Genomic DNA, 18,257 nt, shown 5'->3' on the forward strand with positions numbered 1-18,257 from the left:
TTTTTTTTTTTCTATATTTGTCGTTGAAAAATGATGAAAATTGGGTGGGGGGGGGGGTTTACGTAAACCTTTTAAACCTTAAATAATTTTTCTTCTAATTTCGAGTGAGGGATTCGTGATTTTTTTTTATTAAAGCCCCCCCATCAAATTCGAATTTGATATTTTTAAAAAAAAAAAAAAAAAAAAAAAATTACATTTTGTAATCGCATTTGGCACTTGTTGCGTTAATATTAGTCGTGTGGATTTTTATTAATATAATTTCATAATTTAAAAATTAATTATTTTTATCTGTTTTTTGATAAAAAACACATATCAATGTAATGATAATGATGATAATTACACACGCACGCACGTACGCACGCACGCAATTTCGTTTATTTTTTATTTTTTCTTTAAGTTAACTCCCCCCCCCCGTCCTTACGTTTTTTGTAAATAATACGAAGATATATTTATTTTTAATTTAAAAAAAAAAAAAAAAAAGCGAAAAAGAAAAGAAAATGGAAAAAATTTTGCAATACAGAGAGAGAGAGAGAGAGAGAGAGATTTTATATAATGAAAAAACGTTTATTGACCTTTTTAATCATGAGATTCCCACATTGTGGTTTTTTTTTAAAAAAAATCGATGACTTTAAAATTTAAAAAAATTTTTCATTTAAATGTTTTTGTAACTGGTTATGACTAAGTAAAACACATCCTTAATTTAATTTGTTTTTAATAAAACATCAGCAGCCATTGAAAAGCAGAAGAAGATAAAAAAAAAAGTTTCGGAAATTGCTCAAAATTTATTATTAATTTATCACAATTGCATTTTCAAATTAAAGTTTTTGTATACGATATATATATGTTAGTTAGTTTTCCTTTGTGAGATTCAAGGTTTCACATATTCATGTTGAAAATGCACTAATTATTATTATTATTATTTCTATCAATCATTTTACTGAATTTACAATTTTTTTATGAATTTTTAGATTTTTAAGCAACTGAGAGAGAGAGAGAAAAATGGCTTTGAGATTGACACCTTCTTATCAATCATAATTCTAATCAGTATTAATTTTTCTATGGTTTCAAGGTTGAGTTCCCAACTTGGTTATGACGTGGTGTGTGCGCGTGCGCGTGCGTGTATGTGTTGTTTCATCTTTAAAAAAAAAAAAAAATAGAAGTTTGCAATTTTTTTCCAATTATTATCCGAATTGAAATTTTTTCGATTACGACTAGACTAATAACTAATTTGATTTGTTTAAATGAAAAACCGTTATTTAGTATATTTTCGAATCATAACAATCGATAAATGAAAAAATTAAGCTTACGATTTTTTTTAAAAAAAATCTTTTTTACACTTTTTCAAAAAAATGTTTGATGACCCGATTTTAAGTTTATATTTATTAATTTTTTAAAGACTTAAAATCGTTTTATAAAATGCGATTAAAATTCATCGAACGAGAGAGATTTATTGACGCGGAACCATAATTTTTTTTTTTTTTTTTTTTTTTTAGCTTCCGACGAAAACGTTGCCCATCCCAAAAAAAAAACAAATTTTGAACTCCCCTAAAAACGATTCTCGCGATAACTCGAACCACTTACGATTATCTATTCCCACGTTTAACTTACGGCGGTTCCGTTTTCACGCGCTCCGAGAATAACCGAAGAAACTCGAAGTCGAACGATATTACTATTTCTTTGTTCGATTTTCATATTGAATGCATAGCATTGTAGTCGGTGTTTGACCGTTGCGTCAATAAATTTATTGTGTTCATCCGTGATTTTTTTTTTTTCTGTTTTCTTTTTTTTTTCTTTTTTTTTTTTTTTTTTTTCTTTTCCTTTTCTTGAGTGAATTAACCAACTGATTTTTAAAAGTTAAAAAATTTTTCATCATTATTTTGTCGTTAAAATCAATGGCTATTTGATGTGTGGGTATTTTATTGTTAAATGTAATTATTTAATTAATCGTTTTTCATTTGATTTGTGGAAAATCAACCGTACAAAAAAAAAAAAAACCTTTCGAAAATAATAATAATAATAATTTTGAATGGTGTGAATTTATCGCGGGGAAAATTTGAATTTTCATCGTAACGCTCTGACTGGTTCGTTAATTTCGTTTATCCCAAAATGGAGCATTTTTTTTTTTTTTTTTTTTTACCAATCCTGGCGTTTTGATCTGGATAAATTCCCGGACTCCTGCCAGCTACTATTTATATATTCATAGAGATACATGATGCATTATGTAAAATAAAAGTAATATTTATTATTAGTTTTATTTAAATTATTTTTTAAGGAGAATAAAATACTTGTAAAGTTTTACATTTAAAAAAAGGGTAATTAAAACTCATGGGAAAATAACCCCAACCGCATTTATATTATTTTCCTTGTTGGTTAATTTTTTATAATTTGGATAAAATAATTACATGAGATGAACTACATATTAATTAAAAGGTTTTTTTTTTTTTATTTCAAAAATAAGGATAAAGCAAAATTGTATTGTGAAATTTGAAGTTTTTTATCGAGATTTTTAGTTTAATATTGAAGTTTTATAAAATTAATATCATAGAGATGGTGTAAAAGAAAAATAAAAAGGAGAGTTAGGTTAATTACATTAAATTGATATTTTGCATTGAAAGCAATTTTGTAAGAGAGAAAATTTTACTTTTTTTTTTTTTTTTGTTCTGAACGAGTGAGTAAATTAGTAAAAAGTAACAACTTAAAAAAGTTTACATTCGAATTAGTCGAACATGTTTCACTTTGTGTGCAACATCTTTGCGTTTAGTTTTTGTATTTTTTGCAATATTTTCTCTCTCGATGGAAATTGTCATCAAAAAGTTTACAATTTGATTATTTTTTTTTTTTTTATTGTCGACATCCAGAAAAATTTCAGAATTGGTAAGAATATGTCTCCATTGTTAGAGGGATATGTTGTTTTGTTTGGAAAGATTGAAAATTTGCCATTCGATAAATATGTAATGAGGAAAATGGTGGATGTATACCATTTGGCTTACTTTATAATCGATTATTCACATAGATTAAGATTTTTACATTTTAAACGAAAACAAAATTGAGTTTCGTATATATATATATATATATAGTTTGTAAATTTTGGTTTTAATGTGAAATCTTTTTTAAAATATTAAGCTAAACATTAATTTTTTTTTTTTTTTTTTTTTTTTTTTTTTATTCCAACAGTTTCTTGTTAATTAATTCAAAACATTTAATTAAAAATTTTATTTTATTTTATTTTTTTTGGGTGGAAAGGGAAAAACGACAAAAATAAAAAAAAAAAAAAAAAAAAAAAAGGAAAAAGGGAAAAAACTAATGAATTAGTTGTTGGTTATGAATTAGAAAACAAAATTTTTACCGTCTTTTGAAATAGTTTTTGAAATAGTGAAAAATTGTGTTATAGGGTAAATATTTTTTTTTAAAAATTAAAATGTAGTTTTTTTTTTTTTTTTTTTTTTTTTTTTTAATTTGGTGTGATAAAGTAGACGAATCAAAAAACATTTTAATCGGAATCAAGTGGTATAATTTTTTTTTTTTTTTTTTTTAAAAATTTTGTCACTTTTTTTTTTTTGTGTTTAAAAAAGGTTTTTATAAAGCCATTAAAGTGGCGAAGCACGGCTCACCTCATACAAGAATGGCTTTGGCTAGGTAAGCTTTTGATCATCATTATTATTATTATTATTAATTTAAACTTTATTTTTAGGTATAAGAATTTTTTGTTATTTTCATATAATTCTTATAATATCTTTTCATTCGAGTTTTCTCAAAAAATTGTGATTTGAATACAAGAGATGGCATGACTTTTCATTAGAGTATCAAAAATAAAAATGTCAGCTTGTAGTAATTTCTTGTTTGTTAATTGTCAAGAAAAGGTAGGGCTTGTCAAAAATTCAAATAATTCAGGATGAACAAGCGAGTGTGAGTGTTACCTTGGTTATCACTTGTAACATTATTATTATTATTATTATTATTAGTTCATTGCAAGGTACAACATAGGCTAACAAATTATTGACTAATTGATATTTTGCTCAATTGAATGTGTTTGTCGTGAATTGGTGACATTGTTTTTTTTTTTTTTTTTTTTTTTTTTTTTTTTCAGTCATTTATTTTATTATTATTATTATTTTTTTTTTTTTTTTTTTACTGGCTTTGAAATTGTTTTTACCATAACAACTAACAACCATCCCCGATTGAAATTCAATAAGTTTGTGTTAAATTTTGTTTTATATATACTCACACACATACACATGCATACTTGATTTGTTTATTCGATTATTGTGAACACCCAAGTTTTTTTTTTAATAATAATAATAATAATAATAATTCATTCTCTTTTTGTATTTAAAAATTTGTTAATTAAACAAAACAAAACAAAAAAAAAAAAAAAGTATTGAGTGATTCATTATAATGATTTCAGGTATGTATGAAGAAGTTGATAAAGTTTTCATTTATTTTTAGTGAGAAAAAAAAAAAAAAAAAAAAAAATTTCTCTGTTTATAATTATCATCATCATCATCATGCGTATTCGATTTCGTTTTTAAAATATGCAAATAATAATTCTAAATTAAAATTGAAATGGTTGGTTATTATGAAAATTATGTATTATTTTAGGTCAAAGCGAAATTTCGAAAGTATCTAGCCGTCTATCGCGGAATTCATACTTTATCTCGGTGGAGAGAGGGAGGGGAGGTAGAGGAGGAGGGGAAGGGAGGAGAGGGGATTTAAAAATTTTTCATTATTAAAATATGGCGGGCGGAAGAAAAATAAAATTTTTTTAAAGTTCAAGTCTAACATATTATTCGTCTTTGGTCATTTACTTGAGAGCTTGTAAGGTATTTTTATAAATGGGTTTAGGCCAAACTTCAACCTTAACATTGTTTTTTTTTTTTTTTTTTTACAATGAATGGATGAATGTGGAGTCATTGGTACGGTTTTTTATTTTAAAAAAATCTATTTAAGAAACTTGTTTTTAAGTACGCACAAAAATATATGCGTAGATACGCACACACATTGATTGTAATTGTTTAGGTATCGGGGTAGTACAAATAGTTGTTAATTATTTGCCCCCCCTTGTGACGTAGCCCCTTTAATTGCTTTTTATCATCATTATCATCATCATCATCATTTCAATGTGATTTATTTTTAAAAAATATAATTAATTTTATTTGTGTTTTTGACGAGCCTCGACCTCCTACTAGAATTTTTTTTTTTTTTTTTTTTTTTAAAACAGCCATTGAGAAATGACACCACATGTACACACGTTTTTTTTTTTTTTTTTTATTAATTTTTCTACTTTTGGTTGTTATTATTAAAAATCTCGTACACGAGAAACGATTAAGGTTTTAAAATTAGGGTAGAATTTTAGAGAGAGAGTGAAACGGAAAACGTACGTTCGTTAAAACTTAAAATGTATTTTTATTTTATTCTATTTACCCTTGAAGAAAGAAATTATTATTATTATTATTATTATTATTATTATTGTTTAACAAAAGTTGAATGCAAAAAGAGGGGAGAGACCTTATCGTCATGAAGGTACTTTTTACATTAGGCTTTGAAAAAAATTTTTATTTTATTTTATTTTATTTTATATTTAAATGTAAATTTTTTTTAAATAATAATAATAATAAGCATTAATATATATATATATAAAAAGGAGAATGAAAAAAAGAAAGAAAGAAAGAACGAAAAGTGAGGGCGTTTGATAGGCGCTTGTGGCAATCATGGCGGTTATAAAGAAAGTGAAAGGAAAATAAACGTCCCAGTTTGAACGGAAAAAAAAATTGAGAACGTCCCACTAAAGTCCTAAATTCAATTCCTTATAGACAACTTTTTGTTTTAAATTATTATATTATTCTGTTATTATTATTATTATTTTTTTTTTCTTTTTTTTACACGCACGACTTTTGCTGTAAGTGGTGGAAACATCCTTTTCTGGTGTTCCTCCATTACCCAATCTTTATATAAATTATAAACGTGTGTGCCGTTCCACATTACGTTATTTCGCTCATCTCTCTCTCTCTCTCTCTCTCTCTCTCTCTCTCTCTCTCTCTCTCTCTCTCTCTCTCTCTCTCTCTCTCTCTCTCTCTTACACCCAAAATCATTATCAAGTTTCATTCTTATATTTATAATTATCATCATCATCATCATCATCATCATCATTGACCAAGTTTTTTTTTTCATATCATGACAAACTCGAACACACAGACAGTCGGACAAAGTGGGGCTCAATAGGAAAAAAATAATTTATTTAGAGCGGTCGGCCGACTTGAATTTCTCCTCAATTAACACTTTTGCACATGGCGTAAGAACTCAGAATTAAGGTCCTAGATTTTTTTATTCTAGTTTTTTTTTTTCTTATTTAATTATTATAATTTATTTATTTATTTATTTATTTTGAGTGGGTTGCAGTAACAGAACAAAAAGAAAAAAGAGGAATTATAAATCAAAAATAAATAAAAATGAACTATTAAGGGGAGGAAGGGGGAGGGGGAGAGAAAGAGTTTAAAGGTTTTCTCATTGGAAATTAAATTTTTAGTTATGTCACGAAGAGCACAAATAATAACGTGTCAATAGAAATATAATATTATAATACTTTCGGGGAGTGGGGGGAGGGGAAAATTTTTAAAAAAAAAAATTGTATTTTCATTTGTTGCCATTTTTTTTTTTTTGTTTTGATTAGCGTCAGCGTCAGCGTTCCATAAAAATCATTTTTTTTTTTTTTTTTTGTGAACCTCTTGTAATTTATTATTATTATTATTAGGTATAAGATAAAAAATGCTAACCCTACTATTATTATTATTATTATTATTATTATTATTATTTTTTGTATTGTTTGTGACGTATTTGCAAATATGGCAAATATGCAAAAAAAAAAAGACGCGTTTTAATTTTACCTAATTTTTTCACAAAGTCAAATTCGTTGTAATTCGAGTTATGAATGCGAAACGAGCGTGATGTCGTCGAGTTTTTCTCAAGATTTTAAATCATGTTGGAAAAGTTGTGACGTATGCATCGCACTTATTGATGATGATGATGATGATACTAACGTATTAAATTGTGTTGTTCCCACAAAAAAAAGTTTATATGCCACCCTTGATTTCTATTTTCTTTTATACTCGGTAGAGGAAGGAAGGAAGGAAGGAAACGGAGGGGAGGGGAAGGGAACGTTGTTGCAAACGGGAGTTTTTCGAATAATAATTGTGCAGGTGAAACCTCTTGCCACCTAATAGAATTTTTCTTTACCTGAAAACCAGTCATTCTCATAAATTTATTTACTTTATCACGAAGCATAGTTGAAAAAGGAAAAAAAGAAAAAATGATTATTTATTTTCGGTTTTATTTTTTTTTTTTTTTTTTTACCAGGATGTTGTGTATAAAAAAAAAAAAAGTCGGATGGATAATAATAATAATAATAATAATAATAATAATAATAATAATAATAATAATAATAATAATTATTGTGAAAACGGTTGATTACTTTCATTTCGAATTTTTTTTGAAAAGTAGTTTCTAAGCCCTAAATAACATGTACAATTTAATGTTTTTTTTATTCTTTTTAAAATATATATAAATAATTAGTTCCTTATTAATAAAAAAAAAAAAAAAAAAAAAAAAAAAAAAATTTTGCTGAAATTGTAATTTAAAAGGTTTCGATGTGATTTACATGATGGAAAATTTTTTCTTCGGTCATTTTCTTTTTACTCGGTGAAATCTTATTCTAAAGTAAAATTTTTATACCTATCAAAATAAAAATGTTTTTTCTCTCTCTTCTTTTGAAAACACCTTATGTATGTATGTCACAGTTTAAAAAAAAAAAAAAAAAAAAAAAAAATATTTTACCTGAGCCTTCCATCTCCTTCTTTGGGAATTTTTCAAAGTCAACACAAAAATACTCACGGGTATTTAAGTTTTCAGGTAAAAATGAATTATTCTATTACAATTTCTAAAATTTTTTTTTCTTCTTCTTCTTCTTCTCTTTTTTCTTTATTCCCTGTTTGTTTCTTTTTAAATTTTTTGTTTTGTATGAAAGAAGAGGGAATAAATAAAATTCTAGTTTTCCCCCCGAACTTCTCCTCTTCCTCCTCCTCCTTCTTCTTCTATTCTTTCCACTTTTCTCTATTTTCGTATATATTTGTGAACATTTTATACATTGAATTGCTATTATTGTACCTTTTTTTTTTTTTTTTTTTTTTTTTTTTTTTGAATAAAACTATTTGGTTTACAAAAAATTTTGTTTTTTTTTTCATTTTTCATTTTTTTGGTTACAATTTTGTTTTGAAAGTTTTGTTGAACGGTTTTTTGAGGGGTGAGGGGAGGGGGGGATGGTTTCAAAAAAAAAAAAAAAAAAAAAATTAAAACGAATATAATGTAAATTTTTTAATTACGACCCTAAATGTAATTTTTGTCATTCGAAATAAGTATATTAGTATTATCATCTCATCTTTTTAAAATTGTCCTTTCGGAGTTGAAAATTTTTGCTACTTCCCCCCCCCTCTCCCAAGGAGAGGAGACCTTTAAATCCCCTTATTTGAGTATATAATGAATGAATGAAACTTCCTGTTTGATTTTGTTGAACGTGTAAGCCTTTTGTAAAAGTTTTTTCGAGGAGACAGACCTTGTTTGAATTTAAATTTACCACATATTCATGACCACAACGTTAAATTATTATTATTATTATTATTATTATTATTATTATTTTTGTTTTTTTATTATTCGAAATTTAAAGAATGACATTTGTGAAGTGATACAAAAAAAATTTTGTTTAGATATTGAACCTTGGATTTTCTGACACGAGTTTTTTTTTTTTTTTTTTTTACATATTTAGTTTAATAAGTGCGGTCGTTTTTTTTTTTTTTTTTTTTTTTTTTTTTTATGACAGTAGTCATACTTATACGTTGTTCAAAACGGAATTAAATCCGAAGGATGTTCAAGGAAAAGTAGGAGGAGTTTTTTCTAAAGAACCTGGCTCCTTTGATATAAACGTGTGCTGCTTTGTTTTATTCGTTAGCCCTGAAAAACAATGAGAAAACTTTTCAAGTGAGATGGATGATGATGATGATGATGATGATGATGGTTCACCATTTAGTACACGTGTTTTTTTTTTTTTTTTTTTCTGGTAAACGTCAAGGACCAGTTGCATCATGTCTCTCTCTCTCTCTCTCTCTCTCTCTCTCTCTCTCTCTCTCTCTCTCTCTCTCTCTCTCTCTCTCTCTCTCTCTCTCTCTCTCTCCTTGGGTTTCTTTCAGTCATCGAACTTATCAGGGCAGTCACACAGATAAATTTTTTAAGTTCATTTTTTTTTTTTTTTTTTTTTTTTTTTTTATATGCCTGGAAGCGAAAATTCATGTTTTTTTTGTTGATACACACTCATGGAAGGAGGTAGGAACCTGAGAAATACCTTGTTTAGGATTATTATTATTATTATTATTATGTTCATGCCATTTTCATTTTTGACAATCTGTGGTATCGTTTATTTTTAAATTAAATTTTACTTAAAATTTTTTATTTTAATTTATTGTTAGTTTTTCTTTCTTTCTTTCTTTCTTTCTTTCTTTATATAAACGTTGTGAGATGTAATCGAAGGCAAAACCGGTCGATTGTGCAGATGTGACAAAATGTGTGGAGGATAATGGGGAGATGAGGATAAAACGATGATGGAAAATATAGCTGGGTCGAACCCAACGCAGAAGAAGAAGAAGAAGAACCCCTTTTTTGCTGCTGCTGCTGCTGCCACCCCTTTTTCTCCTTTGGCCACTAAAATATCCAAAGGTTCTTTTTTTTTCTTTTTCATTTGCATTAAGGTTGTGTTCGGTCGGTTCTTCTTCTGTGAATAATTGGTGGATTTCACGATGAGATATTCATTACCATGCGTTTCAACGAGCGTGAACTTTCGGTAACGGATGAAATCATTTTTTTTATTTAATTTTTATGTTTTTCTCTTTTTTTTTGTGTGTGTGTGTGTGTGTGAATTAATCGTAATTTCTTAAATTTGTTGGCTGAGTTTATAAAAAAAAAAAAAAGTGCTTTTTTTTGATTAATTACCGGGAATTGTAAAAGAAATCCTTCCAATTATTTTTTTATTTTTTTTTTTGGTAGTTTGTCCTTTGGTTTCGAAACTGATGATCTTGTATCTTTTCAAGGTTTATTATTATTATTATTATTATTATTATTTATGGAAATGTAAAGAAATTCAATCCGATTAATTAGTTGGTTACAATCATAAAGATCATAACGTTATTTACTTTTTTTTTTTGTTTTTGTTATTTAAAAATATTAAACTCTTCGTATTAAATGTGAGATGATAATGTTGTATGGCTTGATGATGATAATAATAATTAATTACGTATAAAAATTGTTAATTAGGGAAAAAAAAAATTTAACGCTTGACGTTTAATTTAATTTCAATGTCGTTCTCATTCAACACGCGGTGGATTTATTTAAAAAAAAAAAAAAAAAAAAAAAGTGCAGAAATGTAAAAATAAAATATTATTAGTTGATTTTTGTGGGGGGGATTAAGTCAAAGTTGAGAATTGTGAGGGGGGGGAGATAGAAAGAATAGGTGAGGGAGGGAATAAAAAACAAGGATTGCTTTTCTATTCATCAGCGTAAAATCCTATGCTAGACATGATGCTGTGATTTATTATAACCGAATAGATGTCAAGTAGTTTGCAAGGGAAAAAAAAAAAAATTGTGTGTGTGTGTGAAACGTCCTTTGCAAGGCCGAAATTTGCAAAAAAAAAAAAAAAAAAAGGAAAAAAAGGCATTACCGAATGGCGGAAATGTAGATAAACGTGTTAATTTTTAATCGTTAACAATCTCGAAAAATAATTATTAATAAATAAATGTTGAAATTGATTCTATCGATATCGATAATAATATGGCCGCTTAAAATAAAAAAAAAAAAGAGGTTAACAGTTTCAAAAATATTTTCGCAATATAATGGATAATAATAATAATAATAATAATAATAATAATAATAATATTGTTTTCGAACGTGATAGTTTATTTTTTTTTGTAAAAGTAAATATGATTTTTAATTTTTTGCAATACTTGAATTTGTGTCGAGCACAACGTTCACGAGTTTTTAGTTTAGTTTAGTTTAGTTTATCACAAACAAATTTAAAAGTACTTAAAAAAATCTGGAACACTTTGTGTTATTTAAGTGTTTTCATTATTATTATTATTATTAATATTAATCATCCGGGAAAATGAAAAGTTGGTCAGCTTAAGTTTACACCGTATATATTATCCCCTTTTTTTTTTTTTTTTTTTTTTTTTTTAAATTTTTTCGGTTTCCTGGCAAATGCGCTAAAAACATTTTTTTTTTTTTTAATCTTGTGCAATAAGTGAAATCGACTGACTTGTTTCGAAAACCATAAAAAAAAAAAAAATTAAAATAATTTATTTAGGGTCAACATATAATAAGGTTTCGTTCCTTTTTTTTTTTTTTTTTTTTTTTTTTTATCCTTTCTTATTTTTCGAAGGTTTTTTTTTTTTTTAATTGATCAATCCCAATTTTATTATTATTATTATTATTATTATTACTATTATTTATTTATATATAAATTTTCTTTTTTTTTTTTTTTTTTTTTTCGTCGTCCTCAACCCTGAAAAATATCTTTTTAAGGTTAAACATGTAAAAATAAAATTATTTATTTATTTATTTTCGTTTAATTTTTTATTTGAAATTTTTAGGTATGCGTGCGTGCAAGGATTGTGGTATTAATTCTTTTTTTTTTTTTTTTAATCCACGCCTTCGTTTCCTTTTATTATTATTATTATTATTATTACTTTTTTGTATATGAAGTAGTTCCCTTGTGTTGTTTAACTTGAGTGTTGTTTGTAGTGGCGGAAACAAACGACGGTGTCGAATCGGGTGTTGTTCCAATTTTTTTTTAAGTTTATTTTAAGCTCCAATTTTTTTGTTTGTTGTTTCCGATTCTGATTATTATTATTATTATTATTATTATTATTATTATTATTATTATTAATTCACGCGAGTTATTTGTTAATAGTTAACGCACGAATCCCGAGTAAAATCTTTTAACGAAAAGTTATTTATTTATTATTATTATTATTTTTATTTCAAAAGAGAACTTTACCTTCACGGCACATTAGTTTGAAAAATAATTTTTTTTTTTTTTTCTTCTCTTTTGTATGTGATGATGAGTAGATGTGAGGTAGCGAGGGAGGGAGTACCGAGTACCAAATAAATGATTTTGTCATTGGCATTAAATAATAAAAATAATCGTCTAGCGACAAGTGTGACTGATTGACTGACTCACGAGTTTTTCTATTTTAAATTTGTGTTATTATTATTATTATTATTTCGAAAATGATTTTTTTTTCGACACGGCCTTTTTCAGGTTTATATTGTGAAATTTGTATTGGGCCACTTATGAAATCAAACAACATTCATCGTATAGGGAGCCTAATTGGTAATTGTTTTTACACGGTTCATTAATTGTAATTTATTTATTTATTTATTTCGGTTGATAAAAATAAAAAAAAAGAAAAAAGATAGTGACACTCTCTCTTTCTCTCTCTCTCTCTCTCTCTCACTCTCTCTCTGAATTTCGATTTGTCTTGGTCGAATATTTTATTTTGCGAAATGGCTGGCTGGCTGGGGAAAGAATGTGAGGTTAAGGGTTTAAAAACGTGGAAGTGGTGGCGGGTATTAATAAGAATTTTCGTGTAAGAAATCGATATGATGTGAATGAATGAATGAATGAATGAATGAATGAATGAATGAATGAATGAATGAATGAAGTGAAAATAAATAAATAAACGTTGATGATGATGATGAGAGTGTTTGTTTGTGAAACGAACGAGTGTTTTAACACGTGGTGGTGGTGGTGGTGATGGTCATACAACGTGAAAATCCATTATAAAACGAAAAAAATGGAAGAATGATGAAAAAATGTCATTAAGAAAAAGATGTTGCTGTTGCTGCTGTTGCTGTTGTTGCAAAAAGCGAATATGTTTAATTTTTATTATTTTTCATTTCGTGGCGCTAGACGAAAGTCATTTTTTTTTTGAATATTGTAATTCACAAATTGAAAGTTTTCCCGTCACTTCCCCTCCTCCTCTTTTTCCCTTTATTATTATTATTACATAAATCATTTTCAATTTTACAAGCAGTAGTAGTAGTAGTAGTTATTATTATTATTATTTTTTTTTTAATTCATTTTTAGAAGAGGAAAGAAAGAAAAGTTTTTTTTTTTTTTAAATTAGTATTTGTTATAGGGGTTTTTAAGCGTTTCCCTTTCTCGACGAGTGATGAGGTATAGTAATTTTCTTAAGTGCAAAAGTACGTTAATTGATTAATTTTTTCCCTTCCCCCTACCCTTTCCTCCCTCCCTCCCCTACCCCCCCCATTTGTAATATGGAAAAATTGTAAAACGTCAGTAGTAAATTTTTTTTTTTTTTTTTACCATAGACTACACGTGAGTTGTGGTGATTACGTAAATTATATTTTCTAAATACTTACTTAATCTGTGTCGTTTGAAAATATTATTATTATTATTATTTATAAACGGAGTAGTAATGGTAACAACAACCTGATTTGTGGATGTACATGCATGCCTTTAAAAAAAAATATGTACTCATTAATTTTTTTGATTGTTTTTTTTTAATGGCGCGAATATCGAAACAAAAACAAAAACACGCTTTCACTTATGCGTCGTCTCCCACTTTCAAATTATTCATTTTATTGATCGATTTTATTTGAGTCGCCCCCTCCTTCCGGACATTTCGTAGCTATTTTATTTAAAAAATGGCACGTGCCACACACACACACACACACTTTAATAATTTAGCAGACGATAAGCGACGTGTCGATTGTTGTTGTTGTTATTATTGTTATTGTTATTAATATTTATTATTATTATTATTATTATTATTATTATTATTATTATTATTATTATTATTATTATTATAATACATGGAGAAAACAATGACACGAATTCATGAGGCACTTTTTTTTTTTTTTTTTTTTTTTTAAGAAAGGGGGAGGGGGAGGATTTAAACGTAAGCAAGCGTTTTTTTTTTTTTTTTTAAATTTAAATTTATTACTTTTAATCGTTTATAATAAATTTATAAATAAACCAATCGAAGAAAACAAAAGTAGTAAACGAGGATGGAATCTTTTTTGAAACGAGTTCAAAATCCTAAAAAAAAAAAATTCATCCGTAATTAATATTTAAAAAAAAAACGATTTAATAAATTCGTTGTAATCCGTTTAAAAAAAAAAAAAAAAAAAGTTAGTTATTGTTTTGTTTTATGATGATGATGATGATGATGATGATGATTATAAAGTGAAAGTCTAGTCGGTCGTTCGATCGTTTCGGGTTTTTTATTTTTCGATTTTGCTCCTACTATTTCCCATTTTTTTGTTTTTTTTTTTTTAATGTCAACGTTAATGATGAAATATTTTACAGGTCGTTTGTTTGTTTGCAAACTCTATTAATTTTTTTTTTTTTTTATTGATTATCTTTTACTCCTTATAATTACCACCCAATAATTTTAAATTGTGTAAGATGGCGCGCGACCAGTGGTTCAAATATAAAAAAAAAAAAAAAAATTGTTCGTGGGGACGAGAATATTAATAATATAAATTGCATGATTAATTGAACATTAAAAAAGTGTTACGATGAAACTGTGGGAAGGGGGAGGAGCGGGGGGAAACAAATATTTTAATATCAAAATATGTATATAGGAACAAGATTCAAAAAAAAAATATTTCATTTTCATTATGTTCTCTCTCTCTCTCACACTCTCTTTCTCTCTCTTTCTCTCTCTCTCACTCTCTCTCTCACACATTTTGGGTTTGCATAATAATAGTAACAACGGGCAGGACCTTATTTCGTTTTTGTTGTAAAAGATTTTCGTTGAAAAAGAAAGAAAGAAAGAAAGAAATAATAATAATAATAATAAAAGTGGAACGAAAATATTAAAATTGACCAACTTAAATTTATATTTCAGAATTTAAAAGGATTGTTTAATTATTATTATTATTATTATTGGTAACATTATATGTCGGTTAGGTTATTTTTAAAATGAAAAAAAAAATTAAAAAAAATAAAAATTGAAAAATGTTTGTAATAGTTGTTGTTGTTGTTGTTAAAGAAAATTAAATTATTGAGGTTATCGCATTTGTATTTACACCCGAAATATTTAAAACATAAAAAATCGAAATTAGGTTTTTTGTTTTTTTTTTTTTTTTTACGTACGTTGATGATACGGGAAATTTAGATGGAATTTTCTAGTAATTTTCATTTTTTTTTTTTTTTTTTTTTTTGGAGCGTGAGTGCGTGTTTGTTGAGTGCACGAAAGAATATTGAACCAATATTTACTTTGCGATTATTTTTTTGAGGAAGTGGAGTAATCGCAAATATATGGGGAGTCGCGAGTTCGCGAAAACCCGTTGGGGAAAGAGTAAAGGAAAGGAGGAGGATGAAGGGAAGGGAGAAGGGAAGGGGGAAATAGGAAAAGAGAAATTTTTCTAAATTAGGTACATAATAATAATAATAATTCAATAATTTTCTCTTTAATTACGTAAAAAAAAAAATTAGTTATAACACACAAAATATTTAAAAGTGTTTCTCGTATATAGAAAGTGGGTATTTGAGATTTTGTAAATTTCACACAAGACGTTTTGACGTTTTGTTTTCTTTTTTTTTTTTTTTTTGCAGTATTCAAACATGAATGTTTTTAATAATAATAATAATAATAATAATAATGATTAAATGGTGTTTATACTCGTATTGTTGTTTTTGGTATTTCGTTTTTTTTTTTATTATCTCGTACGACCCAAAAAAAAAAGAAAAATTGACCCACATAAAATTATGGGAAAAAAGTGTTGTTACTGTATATGAAATATCAATTGTGACCTATTGACCCCTTCGATTTGACATTTAAAAACTAATACGACGAAAGGAGGCATGCATATATATATATATATATATATATATAATGATTATTGTGGGGGTGATGATAAGATTATTGATATTTGTGCGAAAGAAAAGCCATGGAAGCAAAAGTGTTGAACCTAACTTTTTGTGTCAAACACCCATTTATGTTTAAACAATGATTATTATTTAAAGGGAACGGGAATAAGGTGAACGTAGTGTTGGAAAAAAAGACGTACGTATACACGAGAACCGTGACAGGGCCGTGCCGTGGTGCTAGAACCAATTACATATCAAAGGTCGCGAAGTGATACGTTGACAAGGTCCTACTGTGACGTTAACGTAACGTTTCTAATTTTTTTTAATTTTTTTTTTTTTTTTTTTTTTTTGCGTGAGAACCAATCGAGAAACTTTTCGATCGTCGTTTACCTTTGTTGACAAAAAAAAAAAAAATGTTCGCTCTGCTTTTATTTTCTTTTTTAAATTTTTTCACACACACACACACACACACACCATGAGACACTTTCAACATTTCTCAACGCACAAAATGGAGGTTAGATTTAAATAAAAAGGAAAAAAAAATTAACGAAGGTTTTTTATTTATTTCATTGATAGCTAATAGGCCAGGAAATTATTTGAAATAATAAAAAAATATAAAAAATGTCTTATAATTAACTGTGGTGGTGGTTGTGACCCCCAGATTATCGATCGTAATTTGTTTTTATTTTCTCAGGAATAAAATTTATTATTATTATTATTATTATTTAGCCCTTGTCGAGTGAAATAAATATAAGGTCAAACTTTATTTCTATTGTGGGTCCTTAATATTTTTTAATTTTTTCACTTTTCACAATGTATGAATGGATGTATATACGTAAATCCGATGTGATTATTATTATTATTACTATTATTGTTGTTGTTGTTGTGGTCGTCTTCGTCTTGTTGTCATTTTAAACGTGTTTTTATAATAAGCCTTTTTTTTTTTTGATTCGATGAAAGAGAGAGATATATACAATTAAAATAAGTTATTATTATTATTATTATTATTATTAGTTTGATTCGTTCGGGAAAATAATAATTAAAATTTCCATCGTGTCACGTCAATTGTAAAAAAGGATTTAACCGCTGTACTCTAAATTTTCTTTGTAAAAAAAAAAAAAAAAACCAAAGATCAATGTGTCAATGCCGTTCGTATATTAAATTTATTTATTTAGTTTATTATTATTATTATTAACAATTCGAAAATTGAAAAAAAAAAAAAATTTTCCCGAGTTTTCCGAGTGTGAATGAATTTTCAAAATGGCGGACCGCCGGTTTTAACGTTAGCATCGTCGTCGTCTCTATATTGTATTCCCTTTACTTACGTACACGTTTTTTTTTTTTTTTTTATTCATTACGTAATCGTGGAGCGTCCATGACAAAACGGTTATAAATTTTGTTTTAAGAAAGAAAAGTAATAATAATAATAATAATAATAATAATAATAATAATAATAATAATAATAATAATAATAATAATAATAAGTAAAAGTTTTTAATTTCGTAGAACGTTCTTCCTTTATTGTTTTCTAATTTTTTTTTTTTTTTTGGGGGGGGAGGGTGGGGAGATTTCAATAGTGAGCGGTATAAGAAGACGAAACGAGGAAGTAATTAACTCTCTAATAATAATAATAATAATAATAATGAGGGTTATTATTTGAGGTTTTTGTTATTTTCGATGTTAATAACTAACTATTATCATTCGAATGTTATTGGGTTTTTTATAAATGGATTTTGTAGTAAGTGTAGGTAGGTGGGGTGGGTAGGTAGGTAGGTCACATAGATGGAAAATTAATCGGGCACGAATAAATAAATAAATAAATAGAAATTTGGGGCTCTGCCGCCACATGGATTTGATGGATATTACGGGTTATGAGATTATATAATTTTTTTATATACCATCATTACGTTGTGTTATTATGTGATGACCGATTAAAAATAATAATAAAATTTTACCCGGATTGTTTTTCGAAGAAAGTATGTTTTCTCTCTCTCTCTCTCTCTCTCTCTCTCTCTCTCTCTCTCTCTCTCTCTCTTTAAAAAACTTTTTATTTTTTTCGTATTTACGTGTCGTTGTTTAAATTAAAAATAATGCGAAATAATAATAATGATTAACGTTTTCTTGTATATATATTGAAAGTGAAAATAAAATAAAATATAAAAAAAAAAAAAAAATTTAGAGGAGTCGATGAAAGTACGCGAGAGGAGTCCTCTCTCTCTCTCTCTCTCTCTCTCTCTCTCTCTCTCTCTCTCTCTCTCTCAAATTGATTTCTTTTCTCTTAAATGTTTTTTTGGTCATTACCCCGCGAGTGTGTGGGCGCGG

The sequence above is a fragment of the Pediculus humanus genome, genomic scaffold (assembly GCF_000006295.1).
Source record: "Pediculus humanus corporis 1103172108284 genomic scaffold, whole genome shotgun sequence".
In the NCBI taxonomy this organism is placed as follows: Eukaryota; Metazoa; Arthropoda; class Insecta; order Psocodea; family Pediculidae; genus Pediculus; species Pediculus humanus.